The following is a 14,938-nucleotide window of genomic DNA, read 5'->3' on the forward strand; positions in this document are numbered from 1 at the left end:
GCCACAGAATATAACTGAAAACCTTATCCTATTCACCCCTGTAACTTGGCAGGTTTGGGGTGTTCAAACCCAGCACATTCCAAAGGACTGAGCTTTTTTCCAAGTTTATTATTTAGGAGAGAGAGTGCATGAGCACATGAGCAGGGGAGGGGCAGAGACAGAGACAGAGAGAGAGAATCCCAAGCAGACTCCATGCTGTCAGCACAGAGCCCGACATGGGGCTCAATCCCACAACTGTGAGATCATGATCTGAGTCGAAATCAAGAGTCGGACACTTAACCGACTGAGTCACCCAGGCACCCCCAAGTGGACTGACCTTTGACTAGCACCTTGGAGAGAACCTCTCAGCCCCTGGAGTATACTGCCTGAGAAGAGCGTCTTTGTATATTTGGGGTTTGGGCCACACGGTGTAGTTTATGCTAGCGATGTTTTTGGTAAACACCTGTTTTTGTTCACCTGTTGACCTTGAGGAGTGTGGAGTGTGAGTTCAGGTCAGACATATGGTTACTCCATTCCTACATAAGCACAAGTAAACACCCTGGGCACTGAGACAAAGGTGAGTTTCCCTGGTTGGCAATATTCCATATGAGGTGTCACATTGTGGCGGAAGAATTAAGCACTATCCATACAATTCCACTGAGAAAAGGCAACTGGAAATATATACCTGGTTTCTCCTGGATTCTGCCCTATGCATTTTACATTTGCTAATTCAATCTGTAACTTTTCACTATAATAACTATAACTATAATAGTTATATTATGCTATATATAATGCTATATATAGGCTATATATATAATGCTATATATATAGGCTAATATATTATGCTATAATAACTATAGCATAATAACTATAACCGTAAGAGCTTTATCAGTCTTTTGAGAATAATCCAATGGGAAAGTGACCTTAAGGACCTGATATAACTGTCTTCCTATAATTTTTTTCCTATGAGAACTTATTGATGATTTGGAAGTCAAGCTCACTACAATTCAACCTTCTAAGAGCCACTGATATTTAATGACGTTTATCTTTCCATTATCAGTGCTTCATTAGGGTACTCTCAGTGAAAGTTTCCAACTGCATAAAAAGCTAAAACTTTTATTAAAAGGCTTTTCCAATACTCTGGTTTCTCTTCAGATCATATAAATCTTTCACCTTTTAAAAGGCTTTTCCATAATGAGTGTATCAAATTTTCCTTACGAGTTTACTGTGACCTAAAATAAAACACAATTGTTAACTGAAGGCACTACCACATTGACAGTATCCATAAGGTTTCTCTCCTGTGCGGGTTCTCTGTTGTCTCCTAAAAGTGCACATCTAACAACAGGTTGTCCTACAAGAACTATATTCCTATCCCCGGGCGCCTGGGTGGCGCAGTCAGTTAAGCGTCCGACTTCAGCCAGGTCACGATCTCGCGGTCCCTGAGTTCCAGCCCCGCGTCAGGCTCTGGGCTGATGGCTCGGAGCCTGTTTCCGATTCTGTGTCTCCCTCTCTCTCTGCCCCTCCCCCGTTCATGCTCTGTCTCTCTCTGTCCCAAAAATAAATAAAAAACGTTGAAAGAACTATATTCCTATCCCCACTCGTGTTTAATGTCTGGAATACCACAGAAGGCCTTCCAGTCACTGTTTAACAGAGTTTTCCTCTTGTATGGGGTCTGTGATACACAATGAGCTGGGATTTCCACAGAAACAATTTTTCACCTTGACTAAATCTACATGTGTCTCTCTCCTGTGACTTGCCTTGTGTTTGATGAGGCATGACTTGTGAGAGGCTTTCCTACAATCGCTGCATCCATATTGTGTCTCTCTGTATGGATTCCTGATGTCTACTGAGTACTGACTTTGTGAAATAGCCTTTCCCACATTCACTACATTTATAAGGTTTCTCTCCTGTATGAGTTCTTTGACGGCTCATGAGACTTGACTTCTGAAAGCAGGATTTTCCAGCGCCACTGCCTACATAGGGAGAATTTCCGGTGTCAAATCCCTGATGTGTACCGAGCGAGACTTCCTGGAGACAGCTTTCCCACACTCACTGCAACCATGGGGCTTCATTCTTCTTTCAGTTCGCTAATGTATCCTACAGAATACTTCACCACATTTAACGTGTTTACACCGTTTCTCCTGCATGAGTTCTCTGATGCGCAGTGAGCTAAAACTTCCGGAGAAATTTTTCCCACATACACTGCATCCATGGGGCTTTTGTTCTGTATGAGTTCTCTGATGTCCAGTGAGCAGAGACCTTCTCATAAAGGTTTTACCACATTCAATACATTCACAATGTTTCTTTCTTTTCCTTTTCCAGTTTGATGTGTAATGAATTGTCAATTGGTGCTGATGGTGTTTCTGTATTGACTGCATTTAATTCCAGTGTAACATTTTTCATGCTTAATACGAGGAAATAATTTATCTATTAAACTTATCGGTATTCTTCACTGCACAGCTTTTACTCTGGTTAACTAATTTTGAATTAGAGTTCAGTATGTCAAAACTACCATGACTTTGCCTTAAAGTAACAAGATTTCTTTACAGATTAAACATATTTCCAGATGAACTGTGTTCATGACCTCTTTCCATGTTTTTTTTTTTAATATGAAATTTATTGTCAAATTGGTTTCCATACAATACCCAGTGCTCCTCCCAACAGGTGACCTCCTCAATACCCCTCACCCACCCTTCCCGCCCTCCCACTCCCCATCAATCCTCAGTTTATTCTCAGTTTTTAAGAGTCTCTTATGTTTTGGCTACCTCCCTCTCTAACTTTTTTTTTCCTTCCCCTCCCCCATGGTCTTCTGTTAAGTTTCTCAGGATCCACATAGGAGTGAAAACATATGGAATCTGTCCTTCTCTGTATGACTTATTTCACTTAGCATCATACTCTCCAGTTCCATCCACGCTGCTACAAAGGGCCATATTTCATTCTTTCTCATTGCCACGTAGTATTCCATTGTGTATATAAACCACAAATTCTTTATCCATTCATCAGTTGGTGGACGTTTAGGCTCTTTCCATAATTTGGCTATTGTTGAAAGTGCTTCTATAAACATTGGGGTACATCTTTCCATGTTCTTTAGCTTGTTTTGGATTTCCAAAGGCCACTGCATATGATCACCAACTTCTCAAACTTCTAGGGAAAAAAATGAATTCTTTCACAATAATGTTACAGAACATAACTGCTTCTAAAATACCATGGTTTGGGCTAGCTCTCTGACAATTCTACTGTCACATGAAAGAAATCATTAAGCGTAAATTTCTTTCTTGGACAAGAGGAGAAATGAAGTAAATGAAAGAGGAGAAATGAAGTAAAATCATAGCGTACAAAAAAAAAAAAAAAAAAAAACCAAACCAAACCAAACCAAAAACAGTTGATACAGAATCAATGGTAGAAAATTTCCAATTAGTAAAACTTTTTGGTGCTCTTCGAATAGATCCTTGCAAAATGGGCAAAGAGGATGAAGCAGAAATGTATCTCATTAACACAAGATCAGGTAAGCTGGAGAGACATCTGATCTAATATGATGAGGGGATGTAGCCATTCATTCTACCAATATTTATTGAATGTATATTATGTATCATGTATTGTAAACAGCACTGGGGTACAGACTAAAGAGAAACGTTCTCTGCATTCCAGTGGGCAAAAAGAGAACAAAATGGAAGGAAAGAAATAAGACAACTAGAGACCAAAAAGTGGTTCAAAGGATATGAAAAAGAATGGAAGTTGATCAACTTTACATAGATAATCAGCAATGAGAAAATAAAAGTTGAGCCAAGAAACCAGGAATAAGGAATGTAAAGAATTACAGAAGGTTTTGTTCAAGTACAATGGCCGTGCAAAGGCCTGGAGACAGAGGTTTGGGCCAGATCAAGACACAGAAAGGTAGCCAGTAGGTCCTGAGTACAATCCCAATACAGGGAGAAAGAAGAGTTAATGTTCAAAAGGTAGATGAGAGTTAGATCATGTAGATCTGACAGGAGGAATCAGAATCTGACGCTATTACCAGTGACAAGCCACTGGGAGTTTTGAGCAGGTGGCATCATGTTCCGATTTACATTTCCAAAGGATTCCTGACTGTTACACAGATACTGATGGGAGAAGGCGGAGTGTGGGAGAGAGAGGAAACAGGAAGTTAATGTAGTAAGACAGCCAAGAGATAATGGTGGCTGGGTCAAGAGCAACAACAGTGGAGATGTCAAGTGGATGAACTCAGGATACATTTAGGAGAAAGAAAAGACAACATTCAATGTTGAATTCAATGTGGGCTGTGAGTAAAAGGGAGGAATCGCAGGGTTTTCCTAGGCATTTGGCTTAAATGCCTAAGTACTGGCTGTACTGTTGAGGAGCATCAGGAAGATAGGTTTTGAATGTGGGGAAAACCAGGTCTATATTTTGAGGCACAAACATTTTGAGATGGTTATTGGATATCTAAGTGCAGACTCAATTGGAGATAGGAATGTGGAGGAAGATTTTGGCTGGAAGACAAATTTGGGTGTTATCTATATAGAAATATTACCTAAAGAGAAATGACTAGGTGAGGTCTCTCTGGGAGAGTTAAAAACCAGGAAAATGATGACTCAGGCCTTTACACATTCTGACTTTTAGGGTTTTGTAAAGAGGAAATGCCCAGAGAATGAGGGAGGCCCTTCCAGGAGCAAAAGAGAAGTGACTCATGACCAGGGAAATAAGCAGGTATAGGTATTTACTTAGAACAAATTCTGGAAGAGGCAGGTCAGAAAGCAAAATTTCTTTCAGTGGACATCCTGTTCCCAAATCTTGTCTCTCTTATTAATTCAGTAATACTGCTACCAAGTTAATTTCCCTAAAGTGCCCTTCTCTTACAATGTGGGGAAGATTCCTGTAGTCAATGCTCTAACTTTCTGTCTGAGGTTATTCTCATATAAGGACGAGAAAGAGGATCATCCATATGTCTTTTAAAATTTTTAAATCCTGTGAATTTTAAAACCAAAAAGTTGGTGGGGCGTCCGACTCTTCAGACTCTTGATTTCTCAAGTTGTGATCTCACCGTCATGGGTTTGAGACCCACTTTGGCCTCTGCACTGGCAGTGCGGAGCCTGCTTGGGATTCTGTCTCCCTCTCTCTCTCCCCCTTCCCACTTGTGCTCTCTCTCTCTCTCCAAATAAATATTAAATACATACATACGTAAGTAAAAAATAAAATTAGGCCAGAGAACCATCTAAACCATCTAAGCATCCATTAGCACAACACTGCTGAACTGTCACTTTTTCCTTTCAAGTCCCTTAAATAATGGAACTACAGACTATAATAGCTGGCTTTCTCCTGTTACATTCCCCAAGCCCTCTTCTTGCCAGTGACACTCCTGATTCTTCCTGAATTCTGTATTTATACCTTAGTTGTTACAGATCTGGAATTCATCAATTAAGGGGTCCTCATTCTAGATCAAGAAACTGGGGCACTTAATCTTCGACTTGTAGAGACTGGTTTAAAGGAAGCTAACTTGGAATTCAAGGAATAGAGAGAAAACTAATTTTTTTTAAATGTTTATTTATTTTTGAGAGACAGAGAGAGACATGGCACAAGTGGGGGAGGGGCATAGAGAGAGGGAGACACAGAATCTGAAGCAGGCTCCAGGCTCTGAGCTGTCAGCACACAGCCCAATGCAGGGCTCGAACTCAAGACCTGTGAGATCACAATCTGACCAGAAGTCGGACGCTCAGCTGACTGAGCCACCCAGGCACCCTGAGAAAACTAAATATAAGCAAAATATTGTATCTTGGAGTCTCTGGATCAGAGAGGGATTTCAATATCATATAGTTGGTAACAGGGTTATAACTAGGATTTTTTAGACTAGGGAAACTAAACCAAGAGTAACAACGAAGATGAATCAAGAGAAAGACCTGATCCAGTAAATATATGTGGAAATCAGCAAAGTATCCATGAGTTTTATGGTTTGATTTCAGGTGAAACCTAAGATTGTGAATTTCTTTGTTTTGTTTTTTGTTTTGTTTTGTTTAAGTGAATTCCATTATTTCAGTACATTTGGGAGCTATAATTCATCCTGAAAATTATAATATTTATAGCTCCTCCCTTACCATTTCATTATAAAAATTTTCAAACATACACACAAGTTGAAGGAACTATACTCTGAACAGCCATATGCCCACCTCCCTGATTCTGTAGTTAACATTTTCTACACTTGCTCTATCTCATATTTGCCCATCCAGAATGAGGAACTAAATACATAAACATCAAAAGACCAGGTTGTTATGGAAACACAGCACTCAAAGTGGGTTGAAGGTCAGGAAGGGAAATCAGTATTATCCAATGAAGCAGGAAAGTTCACTAGTCAGAAGACAGCGATGAATCTGAAGTATTCTCTTTGCAGAGAGGCATGGAAGACTGGATTTCCAACGCAAGAGAAGAGGAAGGAACATACAATGGCCCTATGGCTGGCAACGAAAAAGGGAAACATTTGAGAATCCTCAGTATGAAAAAAAATCTAAGCAAAACAAATCAAGACCCTAGATGAAGTAAATCAGGACCAAATCCAGAGGTGGGAACACAGAAGTATTTTCCTCTAAATGCATAAGCGATGAATAACATAGGAAAGCAATAACCAGAGACTCCATTTAGATATCCTTAGAGACCATCAAAAGTTTAGAAACTAGAAGATGAATCACCTCCACAGTATTTCAAAGGTGTGAGGCCTTCATGAACCAAGGAATTTCCTTCTATTTCTCTTCTACCTGGATGCTTCTCATTCACTTACCTGGAAAGCTCCAAGCATGGTTTTCCTTTTCCATTTATGGTTTATCTCCTAGCTTCAATTTGAAGATTTCCATGGTCTGGTATTTTGGTACCCTATTAGGAAAAATTACAGAATACTTGGAAAAATATATTTGGGCACAATATGCAGACATTGTTACATAATACCTTTTACAGACTGTGCAAGTACACTTTGGACTAGGGCTTATCCTGAAGAGTGGGGAGAACACTCCCCCATCCATCTAGGAGACTGAGAATCTACCACTTACAAAGTTCAAGTCTTATGTAGGGGTCAGCAGACTAAGGCCCATGACTGTAACTAAGAAGAGTTTCTACATTTTAAATGTTATAAAGGAAAAAGGAGAATATGATACAGAGGACAGTTAGTAGCCCATATGGCCTACAGTATTTACTACCTGGCCCTCCAGAAAAACTTTCGCAACCTCTCTTACATTATTCAGCACTTCAGATACCCCCCAAAATCAGTCCACAATTGAGAAAGACGAGGTGTCAATTGGACACGTTGAGTGACACAGGGAACCAGTCCTTTCCGCCACATTGCTAGGAGCTGCCCACTCCTCCCAGGTGAATTGCACGGCTACATCTTCAAATAACAATGATCCTGCAGCAATAAATTCTTTTTTTTTTTAGATGGTATGTTTTGTTATGTTATTTGAGAAAGAGCACACATGAGCAGGGGAGAGGGGCAGAGGAGAGAATCTTAAGCTGCCTCAACACTCAGGATGGAGCCCAATGCAGAGCTCGATCCTACGACCCTGGGATCATGACCTGAGCTGAAATCAAGACTCAGACGCTCAACTGACTGAGTCACCCAGGTGCTTCGCAGTAAGTTCTTCTTTGATCTGAGGGGATCATTTGACAGTTTGGAAGAGATCTGTGGAAATCTAATCATTTCTAATGTATAGGCTGTATCTATACATGTGCATTTACATTATATATTGTGGAAGAGAGGGAAGTCTTATATAGACATCCTGCTACTATAATTCAGTCATCCATTTACTCAATAATTCAGAAGGTTTTCTAAATTAAAGGGGCACCTAGGTGGCTCAGTCGGTTAAGTGTCCAAGTCTTGGTTTCGGCCCGGGTCGTGATCTCACAGTTCATGGGTTTGAGCCCCACATTGGGCTCTGTGCTGACAGTGTGGAGCCTGCTTGGGATTCTCTCTCTGTCCCTCTCTCTATACCTTCCCTCCACACTTGCTCACTCTCTCTAAATAAATAAACAAATACGCTTTTAAAAAAGAAAGAAAGGGGTGCCTGGGTGGCTCAGTCGCTTAAGCGTCCAGCTTCGGCTCAGGTCATGATCTCACGGTCTGTGGTTTCAAGCCCCGTGTCTGGCTCTGTGCTGACAGCTCAGAGCCTGGAGCCTGCTTTGGATTCTGTGTCTCCCTCTCTCTCTGCCCCTCCCCAAAAGAAATAAACAAACTCTACTGGTAGTTCTATACTCAAAATCCAATTCAGCAAAATGGTTTGAGAGGCTATTTAAACCTTAATTCATCTCGATAAATCTAGGTTTTATACCTTGAAAAGGATGGGATGACAGAAGGTATTAAAGGAACTCTAGAAGGAACAACCACCGGTTCAATAAATGCTTTATGCTGGCCAGGTGTACAAATGTATAAAAATTCACTTTATTATGTGTATGCTATACCCCAATAAGAAAGCACAAACGTGCATATGTGTGTGTGTATGCACGTGCATGGACACACACACACACACACAGGAAATAGAAAAACAACCACAGAAAGCCTCTTCATGCCTACACCAGAAAGCTGCTATTGAAGCCACTACCCACTGTAGGGCCATCGAGAAATTTATTGAAATTTCAATGCCAGGAAATATTTCTGTCTCTGAGTAAAGGATCTACTTTCTCTGTACAAAACTGCAAATCACATAACATTTAGTGCTTCTCTTGCTGGAAATGGCTGCCAAAAATATTGGAGATAATCTGGGTAGCTTAACATAAATAATTCAGAGTCTTAGTTTGTTTTTTTAATTAATATTCTGACTTTTAAAATTCTGAGCAGATTCTATGACCTACACTTCCACCATTCCAAGTTTGCCTTGATTTTGACATTATAGTCAATATTTAGTTTTCTACAAATTCAGGCCTTTATCAATGTGTATTTTTCCCACTAGTCAAATCAATTTGTATACGCCTCCACAAATGCAACAGGAAAGAAAGAAGGGATAAAGAAATCTGTAAAACTCACTTGGACCTTGGTCCTTGCCTTCTGCTCTTAGAAAATGGCCAGAACTGAGATCTTTGTCCTTTTATTCTTCTAGTCACTCGGATTCTGGCCACAGATTTCACAGGTCATGTTAATGACGTCCCCAGAAATAATGCTCCCTGCTCCTGACTTCACTTGATTCTAAGGACTCAAAAGCAAATTCACTTTAAGCAGTATATCCCCCTGAGCCACACACCTTGTCCGTGGTACCACAGGTGCTGTGGTAGGCAGAATCGTGCCCACCGGAAGATATCCGCTTTCTAATCTCTGGAACCTGTGAACACGCTACATCACACGGCAAAAGGGGATTCAGGGTGCTGGTGAAATTACAGTTGCTAATCAGATAACCCAAAAATGGGGAGACTTCCTGGATTATTCGGGTGGGCCAAATGTCATCGCAAGGGTCCCCATAAGTGAAAAGCAGAAGAATCCAGAGAGATGTGATGTGACAAGAAAGCCACACACCATTGCTGGCTGTGAAGATGAGAGGAAAGGGAGACAGGAGGCAAGGAGCGGGGACGGCATCTGGAAGCTGGAAAAGGCAACGAAACAGATTCTCCCTTAGAGCCTACAGAGAAGAAAGTACTCCTCCTGACAGGAAAATCCTTAACTTTAGCAGAGGAAAATCCATGTTGAACTTATAATCCATAGAACTGTAGGGTAATAAACTTGCGTCGTTTAAGCCACTAAGGTTATGTTAATTTATTACAGAACCAATAGAAAACTCATATAGGTGTCCCCTAACATAAAATCTCAATACTTTAGGGACGCCTGGCCGGCACAGTGGGTAGAGCATCAAATGTTTGATCTCAGGATTGTAAGTGCAACCCCACGTTGGGTGCAGAGATTACTTAAAAATAAAATCTTTTTCTTTTTTGAGAGAAAGTGAGATCAAGCACCAGCAGGGGAGGGGCAGAGAGAGAGGGAGATACAGAATCCGAAGCAGGCTCCAGGCTCTGAGCTGTCAGCATTTCTGGCTTGCACTCTGTCTCTCTGTCTCTCAAAAATAAAATAAACATTAAAAAAAAATTTAGAAACCCTGAGAAAATGTGCATTGTTTTAAACCACTAAGTTTGTGGTACACAGCAATGGAACACTAATACACTGAATGACATAGAAATTTTAAATATCAAAGCTAGTGAGAAGCAGCTAAGGCAATACATGGAGAAATTTATATCCTGGTATATGCTATCTACTTTTATGTACATTAGTTCACTTAATTTCACATCCCTTGGAAAGATTTATTCAAGGCACATGGATAAGGGGAAAAGCACTATTAAACAAAAAAACAGGTTTGTTCACACCCTTTATTCTTGAGCCAAAATTATTTGCAGATAATAAGACTGCTCAACTTAAAAAAATGTAAATGTGGGGAGCCTGGGTAGCTCAGTCAGTTGAGTGTCCAACTCTTGATTTCAGCTCAGGTCATGATCCAAGGGTAGTGGGATCAAGCCCCACGTCAGGCTCCATGCCCGTGGAGTCTGCTTAAGATTCTCATTCTCTCTCTCTCTCTCTCTCTCTCTCTCTCTCTGCAACTCTCCCTGGCTTGCCCTCTTTCACTCTCAAATAAAAAATAAATAAATAATGTAAAGGAATTCACTGAAACTTTCACTTTCAATAATACCAAGAGCAAGTCTATTGCTCTTTTACAGTGCAACATTGAGAAGCAGGGAAGATTTTTTTTTAATTTTTAATGTTTATTTGCTTTGAGGGAGACAGAGTATGAGCAGGAGAGGGGCAGAGAGATAGAGAGGGAGACACAAACTCCGAAGCAGGCTCCAGGCTCTGAGCTGTCAGCACAGAGCCCAACGCGGGGCTCAAACTCACGAACCGTGAGATCATGACCTGAGCTGAAGTCAGATGCTTAACCGACTAAGCCACCCAGGCACCCCAAGAAGCAGGGAATTTTTTTAAGGTATACTTAACAACTGCAATGAAGCATAAACTACCTAGGTGCGGGGGGCCGGGCCCCGGTGCCAGGCTGAGACTGGGTCGAGCAATGTTCCCTGTTGACTCAGCCAACCCGGTGGTTCCCCCTCCCATTCATGTGGGAGGCCAGCCCCTGGCGCCAGGCTGAGACCAGGTCGAGCAACGTTCCCTGTTGACTTAGCCAACCCAGTGGTTCCCCCTCCCATTCCCCCACTTTCAAGGGCATACGAAAGCCTTGTCAAGGCTGAGAAAGTTAATTCCTGAAGCCTGTGGTCTGCAGGTGTTGGCAGTAATGCTACCTCCCTTTTTCTACCCCGAGTCAGATAGAAACAAACATGGGAACTGTGTTTTGCTAGCAATCTATCAACAAGGTCTTGTGACCCATTCAGAAAGTTCACAAGGTACACAGAACTAAATGTTTTGGCTGGCAGTGATCATGTGAAACCTGTTTATTCTTACAATGACCTGATCCATAAGAGTCTTATATTATAAAAGATTGTGTACAGCAACAATAAAGCCGTCACTTGGGCCATCAGCCCTGTTCCCAAACTTTCTTCTCTTTTTTTCTTGCATTCCCCTATCCTCAGGACCCTGACACCTCGGTGTTTGTTGCGCCGGTCGTGACACCTAGGAAAAAGAATAACCCAAAATTTCTGAGACACACATGAAAAAAGACACAACACAATGTAGAGGTGATGGGTAGGAGAATCTGGATAAGCAGAGAATCATATTATTAAAAAAGTATAAATATATGTCAAGCCTATTTAAAGTAATGTATACATTTAATATGACTCTAGTAAACTTGCCATTGGTTCACCCACCTGATGTGACACTATTATATAACCTTTTTATACTATGGAAATGTTTATAATTAGAAATTAAGTGGTATCTATGTTATACAGATCATTCCACATGTGAAGGTAGCACAAAGAGATTAAACATGCTGTGGTTTTCAGTGGACATCAGAGCTCAGGCTAATTAACAGAGATGTTTTTACGTGTATAGAACAAACCTGAAAGGAAACCTCCAAGAAAAAAATGTAGGGTAAACTCAGAGACAAGAAGGACAAAACACATCTCTTATAACACCTCACTAGATCTTACCTCATTACTGTTTGTTAGGAAGATAAGGACAAGATTGTTAATGCTGCAAGACAAAAGACTTTCATGAGTACCTTGAGCAATATATGGGCTTGAAGGAGTGAAATGGATTTGGATCAGCTGGAGGAATGTATCATCAAGTCTATTCCTAGTAGTCAACATTTAAGCCTCAACCTTAACCTACCTACTCTCCAGGGATGCAGGGTCTCCAAGGCTCCAGCCTCTTGCCTCTTCTGTACATATGTCTCCAGACATAAAATGGCTTCCTCCCAAAACAAAAACAAAAACTGACTCCAAGTTAAGTCCGAAATCCAAACCAGAAACACCCGTTCACTAACACCCTTCACCCCAGGCCTCCCTGTGTCTGAGCCCCACAGTGGAGTGTGATCCTGGACAAGAAAGCACATTCACTGATACATACCTACCACTCCAGTTCTTGGTCGCTGAGCCCCACAAACAGAATCACTCACACTGACAACCAACACTAACAGACCCTCTGCCATTTTTTTTTTTAGTTTTATCTTTTTTTTTAATTTATTTTAGTTATACAGTGCAATATTGGTTTCATGAGTAGAATTCAGCAATTCATCACTTACATACAACACCTAGAGCTCATCAAAAGTGACCTCCTTAACACCCATCACCCATCTAGCCCATCTCCCACCCACCTCCTTCAATCAACCCTCAGTTTGTTCTCTATCATTAAGAGTCTTGTGGGGGCGCTTGGGTGGCTCAGTTGGTTGAGCGTCGCACTTCAGCTCAGGTCATGATCTCACAGTTTGGGAGTTCGAGCCCTGCACTGGGCTCTGTGCTGACAGCCTGGAGCCTGCTTCTGATTCTGTGTCTACCTCTCTCTCTCTCTCTCTCTGCCTTTCCACTGTTCACCCTCTGTCTCTTTCTCTCTCTCAAAAATAAATAAACATTAAAAAAAATTTTTTAAGAGTCTTGTGGTTTGTTTTCCTCTCTTCTCTCCCCCCCCCTTCCCATACGATCATGTTTTATTTCTTACATTCCACATATGAGTGAAATCATATGGTATTTGTCTTTCTCTGATTCACTTATTTCACTTAGCATAATACATTCTGGGTCTACTACTAAAGGCCAGATTCTCCAGCGAAGCAAAAGAAATCCCCAGAAGGGCCCTTTACTGGCCTCACAGGTACTTCACTCCAGAGACACGTGCAGAGCCCCACCCACTTGACGCTGAACTTCTCTACACTCCACCGCATCTACCACAGGCTGGACCCCCTTCCGAAATGACCCCCATTCTCAAGCTCCCCCACCTCCATGGTGGTTAGGGACGCTTCAGGTGGAGCTGGAACCTTCACGAAGTTCCTGGAAGTCGAGTTCCGCCCCCAGATACTCAACACAGAAGTGGCCACCCCCACCTTGGCGATCTGGGTCCAAGCGGCCAGCAGGAGGGCTGCCAAAAGAAATTGAAATCGCTTTAGGGGTGTCACCTTGCCTTTTCCTGCCGTCTTGTGGGCTACCAGCGCTGTGATGAATGCCTCAGAGGCTGGCACTGGCCCTGCGGTTTTCTACCGAGCCTTTCGGGAAGATGGCGGTGTCCGTGAGGACTAGGCAGGAGCACTCCCACGGTCAGGAAGTGCAGCTGGCGGGGAAGACCCTGGCAGCTGCGGGCTAGAGGCCTTTGCATGGCCTTCGAGCTTTGCAGAAGCCAAGACGTAGGAAAGGCAGAGGCCAGACAGCGGACCAAATAACAGAGGCTCAGGCTCCGAGTTCTGCCAAAACTTGACAACGGGGCCCAGCGCGGGTGAGAATCCGTAACGCGGGCCTGGATTAGGCAGGTCAGAGACCTACTGGAGGGAGGGAGCTGCAAAAATGGATGCCCTCGGGGGCCTGTCTAGGGGGCTGGATTGGAGGCTACTTCTAGTAAGTAGGAGGGAGCCTCCCTCCCCATTTTCTGCCACTCTCCCCCACCCCTCTTAAAAAAAAAAAAAAAAAAAAAGGAGGCATAACCTGACTGTACATCAGCAGGCAGTTTGGTGAATTAAACACATCCCTTCACCAGAAGTCAGGTCTATAGCCGTTACAAAAGCCAATTACAGGGATGTCTTGGTGGGTCAGTCGGTTAAGCGTCTGACTCTTGGCTTCAGCTCAGGTCATGATCTCATGGTCTGTGAGTTCGAGCCCCACATCAGGCTCCGTGTTGACAGTGCAGAGCCTGCTTGACACTCTCCCTCCCTCTCTCTCTCTCTGCCCCTCCCCTGCTCACTCTCTCTGAGTCTCTCTTAAAAATAAATAAACTTAGGGGCGCCTGGGTGGCGCAGTCGGTTGAGCGTCCGACTTCAGCCAGGTCACGATCTCGCGGTCCGTGAGTTCGAGCCCCGCGTCAGGCTCTGGGCCGATGGCTCGGAGCCTGGAGCCTGTTTCCGATTCTGTGTCTCCCTCTCTCTCTGCCCCTCCCCCGTTCATGCTCTGTCTCTCTCTGTCCCAAAAATAAATAAAAAAAAAACATTGAAAAAAAAAATTTTAAAAAAAAAAATAAATAAACTTAAAAAAAAAAAGGCAATTATAAAACTATCAGTATTTTTTTAGTGACTTCTTGAAAGCATGGCATAGTGATCTCCACACAGTATTTATATGATCTTCTTATGGCAAAAGTTCATAAACATAGGCATTTCAAAACTTTGAATGGATTAAGTAAAACATAATTCTGAGTATATTAAGGGTTTGGACTTGAGATCAAGAGACTCTTCACTGAGTATGTATCCACTAAATTCTAATCAAGAGATTAACAGTATCAAATAAACTGTCTCATGCATGGCCACAGCCCCTCAAACTAGGAAGCTCTAAAATGGAAGTCCTTTTCCCCTCCAGACTGACCTCTTATTCTCTTTCTCATCCAGCATCACTATTACGCAATAAATCAAGAATGGAAGTGTGAGAGTTACCTGGA

The 14,938-nt window shown here is 42.2% G+C and overlaps 1 long non-coding RNA gene across 1 annotated transcript; it reads right to left on the reverse strand.

The window, feature by feature from the left end:
• Positions 1 to 2,710: 2,710 nt before the first annotated feature.
• Positions 2,711 to 10,512, reverse strand: LOC131499943 (uncharacterized). Its single transcript, XR_009256112.1, has 3 exons — positions 8,972 to 10,512; positions 6,743 to 6,834; positions 2,711 to 3,123 (listed from the first exon to the last, which is right to left on the reverse strand). It is a non-coding gene; the product is annotated as an uncharacterized LOC131499943 (long non-coding RNA).
• Positions 10,513 to 14,938: the final 4,426 nt, after the last annotated feature.

The sequence above is a fragment of the Neofelis nebulosa genome, chromosome 17, assembly GCF_028018385.1.
Source record: "Neofelis nebulosa isolate mNeoNeb1 chromosome 17, mNeoNeb1.pri, whole genome shotgun sequence".
Taxonomy (NCBI): Eukaryota; Metazoa; Chordata; class Mammalia; order Carnivora; family Felidae; genus Neofelis; species Neofelis nebulosa.